Genomic DNA, 13,284 nt, shown 5'->3' on the forward strand with positions numbered 1-13,284 from the left:
GATGATGATGTCCATTTTTGGTGATGAGAACTTCACAAGTTTGTTGTGTTATCTGGATGACCTTATGGTCTATGCCCCATCCGAACAGGTGGCTCTTGAACGTCTAAAGATGGTTTTCTCACGACTTTCTGCCAACAACCTGAAACTCGCACCAAAGAAATGCCACTTTCTTCAGCGGTCTGTGAAGTTCCTGGGACACATCATATGTGGTGAGGGTGTGAAAACAGACCCAAGTAAAGTGCAGGCTATAGACAATGTGGAGGAAGCAGACCTGATGGAGTCTGACGGGGTGACACCACGTGCAAGGAAAATCAGATCCTTCCTGGGGATGGTTCTCTACTACCATCATTTTATCGAGCGGTGCTCTGCAAAAGCTAAGCCACTGTTTGATCTTGTGGCTGAACCAGCTGCGCTACGCAAGAGAGGTAGAGGCCGTAAGCCTAAATTTAAAAGGGGCCACGTGAAGCTGTCTCCGGCTAACTGGACTGATGAGTGCAGGGAAGCATTCAAGGCCCTAAAACATGAACTTGTGCATAGTGTCACATTAGCCCATCCAGATTTTACTGCGCCCTTTCTCCTTGCAGTTGATGCTTCCTTTGACGGCCTTGGAGCCGTCCTCTCACAGTTGCCCCCTGATGGTAGCATCGCCAGACCAGTGGCATTCGCCAGTAAGACCCTGTCACACTCTCAGCTAAACTATCCAGCGCATCGTTTGGAGTTTCTTGCTCTGAAATGGGCAGTCTGTGACAAGTTTAGCCATTGGCTGAAAGGGAGCCACTTCACAGTGTGGACGGACAATAACCCGCTGACATACATCTTAACCAAGCCTAGGTTAGATGCATGTGAGCAACGATGGGTTTCAAAGCTTGCAGCATACAGTTTTGAACTGAAGTATGTCCCTGGCACCAAAAATGTTGTCGCGGATGCATTGAGTAGAGAGCCATTTGTCCAGTCGTGCATAGGCCACAGGCTAGTCACTGAACCTTATGCTGCCCTATTGAACCAAATGCACGGTCTGGTGGATGGGACTGTGCAGGATATGTTTCGGTGTGCTGCAAACTGCCAGTTGGTTGTGGATCAGTCTGAGGAAGGAGCTACAACCATCCTAGCTAACCCTCAAGGTTCTCTCTCGTCACAGGATGTTTCTGCTGTGTTGGCTGCACATGACACTGGTGGTATCAGCCATGTGAGAGGTGTGGGATCTGATATCCCTCAGGTCCCAACTATTGCCCGTCCAGCCTGTACGCCGAGAAGTGAACTCGCTAACCTGCAGGAACAAGATGAGGTTTTGGGCAGAGTTTTCTTTTATGTCCGGCGTCACAAGAGGCCCACCAGGCATGAACGTGCTAGCGAGTCCCGTGGTGTAATGAAATTACTCAGACATTGGTCCAGACTCTTGATTAAAGATGGTATGTTGTATAAGGTGAAGAAAGACAGGAACATGAACGTGACGATTTACCAGTTTGTTGTCCCAGACACTCTGAAGACTGAAGTTCTCCGAGGCATCCATGATACGGCGGGTCATCAGGGCCAAGTCCGCACCCTGTCTCTTGCAAGGCAGAGATTCTTTTGGACAGGGATGGAGCGTGACATCATCAATCATGTGAAAGGCTGTTTTCGTTGTGTGGTTGAGAAAACCCCAGAGCCGAATGACCGTGCCACACTGGAGAGTATTTGTACCACTGAACCGATGGAGCTAGTCTGCATCGACTTCTGGACTGCTGAACAGACTGACAAGAAGTGCGTTGATGTTTTGGTTGTCACAGACCATTTTTCCAAATTAGCGCATGCATTCCCTTGTAAGAATCAGTCTGCCAAGCAGGTTGCTCGCCGCCTGTGGAATGACTTTTTCTGTGTGTACGGCTTTCCCAGACGTATACACTCTGATCAAGGAGCCAACTTTGAGAGTCAACTCATTAAGGAGCTCCTGGACATGGCTGGCATCCAGAAATCACACACCACTCCTTACCACCCAATGGGGAATGGTATTGTCGAGCGATACAACAGGACCTTGGGAAATATGATACGGGCTTTGCCCCCTCAATCCAAAGCCAGGTGGCCGCAAATGCTTCAGATGTTGACGTTCTGCTACAATTGCACTGAACATGAAACAACAGGTTTCGCACCTTTTTTTCTCGTATTTGGGAGAATTCCTCGTCTGCCTGTTGATGTTGTTTTCCAGCATGTTCTCCCTGATGGTGCCGTTGTTGACCACGGTGAATTTGTCGCCCATTTGAAGCGTGACCTGTCTGAGGCTGCCCGCATTGCCAGGCAGAACAGCCGTATTGCCCAGGCTCGCCAGGCGAGGAATTATGACCGCAAGGCTAAGGGTGCGCCCCTCTCAGTCGGTGACAGAGTCTTGCTTGCTAATCGTGGTGAGAGAGGAAAGAGGAAGATCACTGACAAATGGGAATCCACGGTTTTTGAGATGGCGTCTGTGAAACCTGACATCAATGTGTACCACATCAGAGACCCTGTGACTCTCAGGGAAAAAGTTGTTCACCGAAACCTACTACTTCCTGTGAGTTTCATTCCTGCAGGAAACGAGTGCATACCAGTGTCAACCTGCCCTTCGGTTGCGGATAGTGGACAAGGTGAACCAGAACTTCCAGGTGATGTGCAGGATGGTGAGACGAAGACAGTTCGCTGGCTCATGCAGATGGACCAAGCAAGTGACAGGGACTCTGCGGTTGGTCAACCTGGTTGTTCTCTTGGTGCGGCTTTCAGCGTCCCAACCTCTGAGGCAGAATCGACTGTGGCCCCGCCTGCTGGGTGTGACCCGTTGGTTTCCCGGTTGCCCTCCCCTGCTCCCTCTATTGAATCTGTTGTGTCCCGGAGTGCCTCCTCGCAGCTTCTGGCGGGAGATGCTCCACATGTCCTTTCCCCTGAGCTTGTGACTGACACACGACTGAGTACAGGGGACCGTGTAGTGCGTACACAGCCACCACCTCTTTGTACTAGATCAGGTAGACCTGTGAAACCTCCAACACGTCTCATTTGTGAGATCAATGAACAACAGGTTGATGATTCAGTGTCGACAGTTGACTCCTTGTTTTCATTTGTGCGAAATATGTTTTCAGGATAGATTACTAGCCGTTTTGCAAATGTGCTGTTACTCAGAACGTTTTGGGTAATACCTGCGTGGAGCAATGTTCACATCATGGGAGGTGTATACGGCATCTTTCATATCTGGGTTGGCAGGGGAATTGGCCGCTCTCTTGCTTGCCTTATTCCATATGGAAAGTTTTTTTTGACTTGAACTATCTTGTGCTCCCACGGTCACACTGTTATGTTTTATGCATTGGAAGTTTCTGTTTTTCTGTTGTCATGCCCCAATTTAGCAGGATTTAAGGGGGGTGTGTGTAACATAGTTAAATAGAGTTGAAGTTAAATCCCACTAAATGGGACATTGGCGCCACCTACTGTCGAAAAAGTGACCCTGCAATATTCACAAAGGGCAAGGGATTCTGGGTAATCCTCAGAATGAATAATGGAGGATTCCTGCAAGGTAAGGAATGCGCAAATGTCGTGGGGAGGAAAAATCATATCGCAGGCTGTTAAAGTAATACAGTCTGACCCGATTATTTTTGTTGTTTATACATCATTTGTTGCGGGTCATTTCTCCAGTCTTTATGTTGAACTGAGTGCACGTTTATGTGAGATTTCTTTATTGTGAGGAGAGGAAACAAAATGGGAGCATAGTTAGCTAACTCTGTTGTTGCTTTCCCGTTTAGATTTTGTGCTGATTGCCCACGACATTAAAAAGAGAGCATTCTAACCATTGCCTTTTTGTTGTGAATGCAGGTATGTGACTGTGCCACACTGTTTAGAGAATTTACATTGTTTCATGTACAGCTTTAAAATATATTTCTATATTCCTTTCATTTGGGAAATTTAACATGCAATGTTAATGGTGTTGAAGTTTTTCTATTTTGGTTGTATAAATTTACCACTATACGATCACACTGCAAGTGGAAATGTAATCCTCAGAATAATGGAGGATTCCTGCGAGACCAGAGAAGACACTACACAGAGGTCACATATGCAGCTAATCAACGTCGCTGACAGGCTCTGACAGCGTCCTTATGTGCGACACCGGTGTTTTAGCAAAGCGGCTGATGTGGAGTGAAGCCACGTTAATGACAACGTGTACAACCATTGGAGACGTGAGCAGGACAGACAAACAACTGACGGACAAAGTGTGGACTTTATACCAGTTTTTAAATTGTGTTGATCGGCCACGTAAAACCAGAGTTATGATAAAATATCTGCAATGTTTGGTTTTCTTCCTGAATACTGTCGTTGTTTATGTTTACTGCAGGAAGAAACGGTAAAAACGGCGTTTTATAAGGAAAACGCTCGAAAGCCTGTGAACAAAAACAAAACTCCCAGCCTTTCCTATTGGTGGAAAAATGTACCATGTGGACCAATCAAAAAACGATATGGCAACATGGCCTTTAGTTGTTTAGGGAGGGGGAAGTTTTAGGAGTGACGGCGTGTTTGAGATGTGAGATTTGAGACGTTTAGTGTGTAGTGAGTGTGTAGTTAGTGTGTAGTTAGTGTGTAGTTAGTGTGTAGTTAGTGTGTAGTTAGTGTGTAGTCAGTGTGTAGTCAGTGTGTAGTTAGTGTGTAGTGAGTGTGTAGTCAGTGTGTAGTCAGTGTGTAGTGAGTGTGTAGTCAGTGTGTAGTTAGTGTGTAGTCAGTGTGTAGTTAGTGTGTAGTCAGTGTGTAGTTAGTGTGTAGTTAGTGTGTAGTCAGTGTGTAGTTAGTGTGTAGTTAGTGTGTAGTCAGTGTGTAGTTAGTGTGTAGTTAGTGTGTAGTGTAGTCAGTGTGTAGTTAGTGTGTAGTTAGTGTGTAGTTAGTGTGTAGTTAGTGTGTAGTTAGTGTGTAGTGTAGTCAGTGTGTAGTCAGTGTGTAGTTAGTGTGTAGTCAGTGTGTAGTCAGTGTGTAGTTAGTGTGTAGTTAGTGTGTAGTCAGTGTGTAGTTAGTGTGTAGTTAGTGTGTAGTGTAGTCAGTGTGTAGTTAGTGTGTAGTGTAGTCAGTGTGTAGTCAGTGTGTAGTCAGTGTGTAGTTAGTGTGTAGTGAGTGTGTAGTCAGTGTGTAGTCAGTGTGTAGTGAGTGTGTAGTCAGTGTGTAGTCAGTGTGTAGTTAGTGTGTAGTCAGTGTGTAGTTAGTGTGTAGTCAGTGTGTAGTTAGTGTGTAGTGAGTGTGTAGTGAGTGTGTAGTTAGTGTGTAGTCAGTGTGTAGTTAGTGTGTAGTTAGTGTGTAGTTAGTGTGTAGTCAGTGTGTAGTTAGTGTGTAGTCAGTGTGTAGTTAGTGTGTAGTCAGTGTGTAGTGTAGTCAGTGTGTAGTTAGTGTGTAGTGTAGTCAGTGTGTAGTCAGTGTGTAGTCAGTGTGTAGTTAGTGTGTAGTGAGTGTGTAGTTAGTGTGTAGTCAGTGTGTAGTCAGTGTGTAGTCAGTGTGTAGTTAGTGTGTAGTGAGTGTGTAGTTAGTGTGTAGTTAGTGTGTAGTTAGTGTGTAGTCAGTGTGTAGTTAGTGTGTAGTCAGTGTGTAGTTAGTGTGTAGTTAGTGTGTAGTCAGTGTGTAGTTAGTGTGTAGTCAGTGTGTAGTTAGTGTGTAGTTAGTGTGTAGTCAGTGTGTAGTTAGTGTGTAGTGTAGTCAGTAGTGTTGTTGTGTGTCAGAACAATGAGGCGCCTGCTGAGTGTTACAGGTGTTACAGCAGTGACACATCTGCTGCTGTCAGGCCTGCAGGTATCAGGCTGTTGTTCTCCTTCATCTCATAGTGGACACAAATTATTTTTGGAGTGAAACAAATAATCTGTGTGGCATCAGATTAGATGCAGAACAGCTGATTGTTCTGTAAATAGTTTGAAATGTTTATTTAAAAACGCCTTGGCTGCATTTTTAGGTAAACAGCTGCAAAACTTTGTTGTTTGCAAAACTCAGTTACTTTTTTTGAAGAAGTATTTAATTAACTGCCCAACATTGGTCATTATTTACTGTATTTGCAGACAGAGTTACAGACTCTCTCCCAGACCACAGACTCATAATACAGTCAGAGTTTTTGTCAAGGCTACTGAACGGACCCACGCGCAGACAGTTCTTTCAAGGAAACAAAAAGGGGATTTATTTACAATAGGGATCACCTTAGTGCAAAATATATGTACAGTGAGTCGGGAGGGGGTCCAGGGCTCCAGGGAGAGAAGGGGGGGGGGGGAATCCACACACACGCTTCCTCTTCCACTCAGTCACCGCCACCGCTCCTCCGCACACACGCACTCCTCTTCAGCCGCACTCGCTCCAACACTCCACACACTGCCCCACTTGGACAGGTCCGGTGATTCGGTCCAGAATCTACAGGAAGAAGGTCAAAGGTTAGTTCCACAACATAAAACACGTGTAAGCGATTCTTCTTTGAATATGCCGCGAGCACGAACTCAGGTGGTTCGACGTTCCAGCGGTGAGCTGCTCTGTGCCACTGCCTTAAATAGCAGCTGGGGAAATCAGCCAGATCAGCCGCAGGTGGACACCATCCACAGGGGTGCGTGGGCCAAGAGTGAGAGCCCGTAATGAGCTCCACCCAGGCAGAGAGGAGGAGGAGAGACAAAAAACTAAAACTAACAACAACAAAACCTGTAGCCAGCGTGGGCCAACCAGAGAGACACGGGGACCGTGACAGTTTTATTTAAAAAAGAAAGTTGTGTTTTCAAAATTGAGTTGAAGTTATTTTTCCTTCCAACAGTGTTAACATGCTACAGGTCAGGAACAAGATTCTTTTTAATTTTCATTATAAGTGGGATAAATGTAGATGCTGTAATTTGATTACTTTAATAAACATGTAACTTGGATGGATCGGATGCTGGCGTGACCACAGCGCACACGTCTGCTGTTGCTCACAGTGGTCCAAGGGACGCTCAGGGAGTTTGTGTGTTCAGACACATGAAACATTAGAGGCAACATTGCTGCTCAGTAGATCATTTAACACTTTATTACTTCTAGAAGGGAGATGCGTCCTGCTCGACACGCTGCCGTGGGTCTCAAAGTGGTGGCGTGGCCCTAACAGTTCTGTTACAGAAGCTCTCTCATTCTAGTCTAAACAGCAGAGTCTCAGTAACTTGTTCCCCTCTGATCTACATTTTCCCAGGCAAGCGTGAGTCTGCAGCTTTCTACTCCTCAAGGACACACCGTCTCATGCCTTTATTTTCAGGACTGTGTCCACTTAATACTACACTATATAACTTTATTACACTTATTGATAAAAAAGCACAGCATTACAGAGGCACTGCAAATTATTTAATCCCACCACAGTTCATCTGCAGAACTCATCTGAGGGGACTTTATAAGGTGGGCCTGGTCCTCACAGGCTGTGCAATATGCTGCCATATGTGCTTTCTGTTTAATAATAATAGCTGTTTAGGTTTCCTAAACAATCAAATGCTGCTCAGATGTCCCTAGCTCCTTATCCATTCCACATCAGCTGCCTCCTTGCTTGCCCGTCTCATTTTGGTCACACTACAAGTCTTTTTCTCTTCATTATTCATCTTGGCTCTCCAGTGCAACTATTTTCTGCTATTAAAGGTTGCGTCAGAAGTTATTTGTTGTAACTGCTCAGTCATTTGAATGTTATGTCCTTTTCTGTGTCTTCACATTTCTTCTGTCTTCAGTGCTTTAAACATCTTTAGGTTTGGGCTACTACCGTTGGTTAGCAGGAGGAGACCGATGTTCCGCTTTTTCCTGTCCTCCACAGGATTGACTCCAACCTCATGTCTATGCTTCTTATATTAGCAACACATGCTTCCCAATATTTCATGTCATTATGGCAAAGACACAACGCAGTAATTCAGAGCTTTGTATAGCTCTGAATTTACAAATCACGCCAAAGTCGCCTCCAGAGGCTTTGATACACTACAGCTATACAGAGCTTTTGTTCCTCTTTCAAATTCAAATTCAAATTCAAATTTTATTTGTCACACACACACAACCATACACAGTATGACATGGGGGTGAGATGCTTGTAGCTGTACAATGCCCGACCATTAAATGACAGAAGAAAGGTTTTACAATATTTACAATTTACTACAAAAATTTACAAATGTCCACACATTTCCTGTGGGTCGCCTTCTCTTCTTGCATCCATTTCAATTCCAGCATCATCCTGTATCCATGTGTTTGCTCACATCATGTTTTCTTAATCTGTGGTTCTGCTTTTCTATTAAAGTCTAAAACTTACGGAAAGTCGACAAATACCTGGTAGTAGCATTAAAGTCTCTCTTGTCTCTCCTGCCCTCTACCAACTCTCAGCCTCATTGTCCTTTGCTTCATTGCACACTCTGTGCTCTCTCCTGTCCTTTGTATCTTTCAGCCTTATCGCCGGCTCACTGCTTGATGCTCAGCTTCAGCAGACTCCAGCCTCTCTGCTCTACGTAGGTTATCAGCAGCCTCAAACCTTAATGCAGGATGTTGCTGCTCTCTGACCTCTGCATACCAGCATATTACAGGATCTCTGACCTCAGCTGCGTGGATCCTCGACACAGGTTCCCCTTCTGTCTTCTGTCCTTTGTCTGCTTTCTGCCTTATTGCATTCTCTCTGCTGGCAGTCAGTGGCCTGAATGCTGCCTCTCTGCTAGCATTCTTCAACCCAGTTAGCCTCCACTCCACGTACTCTAAATCTCACTGTCATTCTCCCTTTCAGACGCCTTCATGGAGCCTACCTCTTCCCCATCTCTGCCTCTCCTTCATCAGGCTCCATTCAAGCCTCCATCTTCATCTCTGCCACCAGCGTCCAGAGTCCGCGGGTCCTAATCCCTATCACTGCTGTGATGGGCCATCGGACACTAACCACCAAATACATCAATTGAATTCATTTCCTTCTAATGGGCTCTCTTTCTTGAACTAATATGTCTTTCTTATATTAACATATAGCACAAGTGTGCTTCAGTGACCTACTTTTTCCTCTCTTACTTTGAGTAGAATTCAGAGCCTGCACTTTTTCACTTTTGCTGAGTAAAGAAGTTGATTAAGTACTTTGCAGACTTCTACCTAACTAAAGAACGTCTGTACTTTTGCCAGAAAAGCTGCAGCTTTTTCCACTAAAATGAGGGAAAAACAGAGACACTCAGTGTGGCTGAAGGAAAAAGGAGCTCGGACATCAAACTTATGGAAAAGTGGGTGGAGGAGGTGGTGACCTGTCCGCTTAAGATGAAAAGAAAATAGGGAATGGATGGATGAGTGAAAGACACAATAATATATGACGGGAGATTATTTAAAAAATCGAATACGTTTAAAGGTTAAACATCTTTCCATTTAATATTTTCTTTGCATCTGCAATGCAATATTTTTTTTATATTGCATTGCATATATTTTTTTATAATTCCAGACATTTTGTGGCTTATGGTGTTTTAAATGTAAGTAATAATTAAAAAAGAAGAATTTAGCAGTGGTCATTGTAGTTTTACAGACATTTGTTCGTACACACGGTCAGGGGCACTTCTAAAAGTGCAGGATGGAGAAATTCAGGTATGAACACATTGAAAAAAACACTGATTGGTGCATAAAGTCTTCTTATGCACAGTTTAAACACAGATTTGTATGTAAATCTATTATTCTGCTGCAGAACAAATCCAAGGGTGTGACACACCTCTGAAAGCTGTTTTTCCTTGGTCAGAGTGGAAAGGCTTCAGTGGAGGTGGGGTGCAGCAACCCTCCCAGACTTATACCCACTGTGTATTTCCCACGTGGGCTTTGATACACTGCTCTGTCTACGTCCACTTTTCTGTTGTACCACTGTCACTGTGTGAAACGTGAATTCATCATCAAAAAGATCATTCACTATAAAATGCTGGAATGTTTGAGTCCACCTGAAGTGTTTGGCCAGTGTTCAGGAGAGTGAGATTTGGCAGCTGGGTGCAGATCTTAGAGAAAAGGGTTACTTAGAATAACATAGTGTCACACCAGAAGGTTTGGAGACCATGATCAAGCCCTGTGCTGCTCTGAGGACAACTCCTCTGTGTGCATTTACAATTCAAAAGGATATAAGCATATTTTTGTCAGAGTTATATTGTTGGATTGTTATTTATGCTTAGAAACATACAATCATATATGCTTATAAGTATATAATCGATTGCATAATGATAGAGGTCTGATCCTTAGTAGTCTGCAAAGACTCTGTGTGCTTCCAGAGTGTTCTGGCACACACATCCTAAGGTCATGAGAGAGCTCGTACCTTCTCTTTCTGTTTTATGGTGCAGGAGGACACCTACTCTGTGTCTGTTTAAGTGTAAGTGCCCTTTGTTTAGGTGAACTGCTGGACTCACAGGCCCAGCAGAGTTAGTGGAGTCATTCACGGGGTCACCTGTTGACCCACACACATACCTACACTACACACAGACAGTACTCTTTGTTTACATGTATGCCTGTGTAAGATGTCATATGTTAATGAACTTGTGCATATTCATGGAACCTCAATAAAGAGCAGTGCTACAGCTAACTGAGAGTAACTGGGGTTCAGGAACAGCATTGTCACTGTTATCTCCCTCATGCACGAGATCACGCTGTCTCGGTGGAGTTGAATAAACTCGGCCGTCTGCTCCTTGCTGTCTAAAATATAACAGGACACTGGAGTAAACTCTCGACCATCTCACACACTGTTTATCAGTTTTCTGTTTGACGTTTATTCAGCTGTGTGAAAACCAAGGAGGAACCCACCCGGGGATTAATAAAGCTTGATTTAATCTAATCTAAGAACTTTTATCTCAGCCAAACCGATTTACTCACGAACAAACAAAACACTGAAAAAAGCCCAACAATAACATTTTTAGGTTGTCTAAGTGACTTATATATTACGTTTAACCCGAGCAGCGAAAGTCCGCGGTGATCTGAAAATGATGTGCCGGGAGTTGTGCCGTTCTCGGCCGCATCAGTGACCCTCGAGCTCCCGGCTAGCTGTCGAGCTGGTGGGTAGCAGACGTCTCTGAAAACGTCGAAGCACTTTTGCAAATATGCGATATCTTGATAAACTGAGCAGATATTTGATGTTTACACAACTACTTTCTCGCCTGAAAATATGTTAAAAGTTTATTTTGTGACCCAGAAAGATTAGTATGAGTAATTTTAAAACTTAGTAGCGGCCGCCGTTGCTGGAAACTGGAGTTTGGCTGGGCCGCGCTATGAATTCTGGGATATGGTAGGCCACGAAGGACACACCCGACCCATCCTTCAAATTCGGTGAAAAGGAGGACTCATTTGTCGGCTGCATTCGGAGGAGTCTACGAATTTGGACAGCCTTCTGCGCGTCGCTGTGACGTAATCGGTCTACAAATACGGCCTCAGGAGGACGCAGCCCATGAATTTGGACACGACCAAAGAGCTCTACCTGGTGTCCAATGCTTTTGCCATTGTAGTAGAATTGTCTTGGCTGTTCCAGCAATAGGGTTGTGCTTAGACAACCCTATCAATTTTACCTGAATTTCCAACCCGTTTATCTCATAAAGCTAATAAACAAAGATAAGTTTAGTTACAAATCTAATCAAAGCCATCAGTGTAGCTTTAAACTGATGTGCACTACCCTTATTCTAACCTAATAATACCTGACCTTGAGCATGGCCACCACATCGGTCTGTCCCAGTCTAACATAGTACAACACTGTAAACTTCATCATAGTACTGAAACGTACACTAAAGTAACCTGGTTTCTAAGCAAAAGAATATGTAGGTCCAATGTCTCCTTTAAAAACTGTCAAATGAAATAGGATATTACAATGAAGCTTTACATTTTCAGTTTATCAAACTGCACTTGTTGAGCAGTCCTTACATTTGAAAAAATCCTTTCCTCTTTGTTACTTTTTCTCATTCTCCGAGTGTCAGCACACTCACATTAATGTGTTCTTGTTTCTCTCCCTGGGAAATACAGCAACTGTACGTTAGCTGCCAGACCAGAAGAGTTTTGGAGACATTTGTTGAGCTGTCTTCAGTTGCAGTGTTGGGAAGGTTACTTTTAAAATGTATTACATTACAGATTACAGATTACATGCCCCAAAATGTATTCTGTAACATATTCCGTTACGTTACTCAATGAGAGTAATGTATTCTGAATAGTTTGGATTACCTATTACATTATCGTGCTTTTTACAACTACATGAATGTCCTATTGCTGTGTGATTTATTACTATTACTGAAGGTTACTCTCCACACCAACACCAACCAGATGTTTAAATCTTAATATAAAAGAGTAACAGTAGGTGGACATTAGGTAAGGCTGCACTTTTTGCAGCATTCTCGTGTAGAAACTATTCCACGCGTATATAAAACAGGTCCGTGGCTCCGAACCGTAGTAAAGGGACCTCTGGCTGATACGTCGGGTTCGTGTCGGGCTCGCAGCTGAAAACTAGCTTTACTTTGTTGTGTGGGTCACTTTGCTAGCGAGAGACAGAGAGAGGCGTTGAAAGGCTGCTCCAACGAAACTTATTGTTTCAGAGGAAAACACGAACACGGTGTACAGTCGAGTCTTAATAGCTTACTCACAGCTGGGCTCGTCAGGCACCCTTCTTAGCTGCAGTGGTTATTATTATATTTACATGCTTCCAGCTCCCGTTTCTGCTCCGTGACAGCTCCTACTTTTCCTTTTTCTCCCTCCTCGCTCACAGACACATAACGGGTATGGCAGTCCATTCTCCCTGCAGCACGGACTACACTGCCCATCAGGCTGCATGCTTTAGAGCTATGCCCGTAACACTCTGCCTGTTGCCTTCATATTAAATCATTTTTGTATAATAATTTTTAGAGCCTCTTATTGCGTGTTTTGTTTGGGTTTTGGGTTTGCACCAGCGTGGAATTACCAAAAACTAGAGAGACCATAGCCGAACATATGAAACAGGAAAATACCGCCATGTAATCCCTTTATTTCAGGAAAGTAACTGTATTCTGAATACCACCTTTTTAAACAGTAACTGTAACAGAATACAGTTACTCATATTGTGTATTTTAAATACGTAACGGCGGTACATGTACTCCGTTACTCCCCAACACTGTTCAGTTGACACCAGCAGCACGAACACACAAAAGAGACATTGAGGGGAACATGGTATGTCATTTTTTTATTACTGATCAAATATCATCATGCCATTGGTAGAGTCAATGATTTCTTCACTTCAGGGGTTGGAATGAAGTTAAGGGTCATTGTGGCTCACTTTAACCTCTCCAGTTTTTTCTCTCGGACTTCTCTGTGTCCACCACAGAAATGTGCTTTTTCACCATTATTATTTCAAAGATGAGACATCCAGCAAACGTG

The 13,284-nt window shown here is 43.9% G+C and overlaps 1 long non-coding RNA gene across 2 annotated transcripts; it reads left to right on the forward strand.

Moving 5' to 3' along the window:
• The first annotated feature begins 3,535 nt into the window (after positions 1-3,535).
• Positions 3,536-12,372, forward strand: LOC147303033 (uncharacterized). 2 transcript variants are annotated; one of them, XR_015127222.1, is made up of 4 exons: positions 3,536-3,804; positions 3,991-4,199; positions 8,363-8,534; positions 8,693-12,372. It is a non-coding gene; the product is annotated as an uncharacterized LOC147303033 (long non-coding RNA). The 2 variants fall into 2 exon arrangements; XR_015127223.1 differs by lacking the exons at positions 3,536-3,804; positions 3,991-4,199 and adding an exon at positions 6,374-8,250.
• Positions 12,373-13,284: the final 912 nt, after the last annotated feature.

Source organism: Aulonocara sp. 'chitande type north' Nkhata Bay, linkage group LG23 (assembly GCF_057382095.1).
Source record: "Aulonocara sp. 'chitande type north' Nkhata Bay isolate Kocher_YH1m ecotype deep benthic linkage group LG23, A_spYH_male_GT1.1, whole genome shotgun sequence".
Taxonomy (NCBI): Eukaryota; Metazoa; Chordata; class Actinopteri; order Cichliformes; family Cichlidae; genus Aulonocara; species Aulonocara sp. 'chitande type north' Nkhata Bay.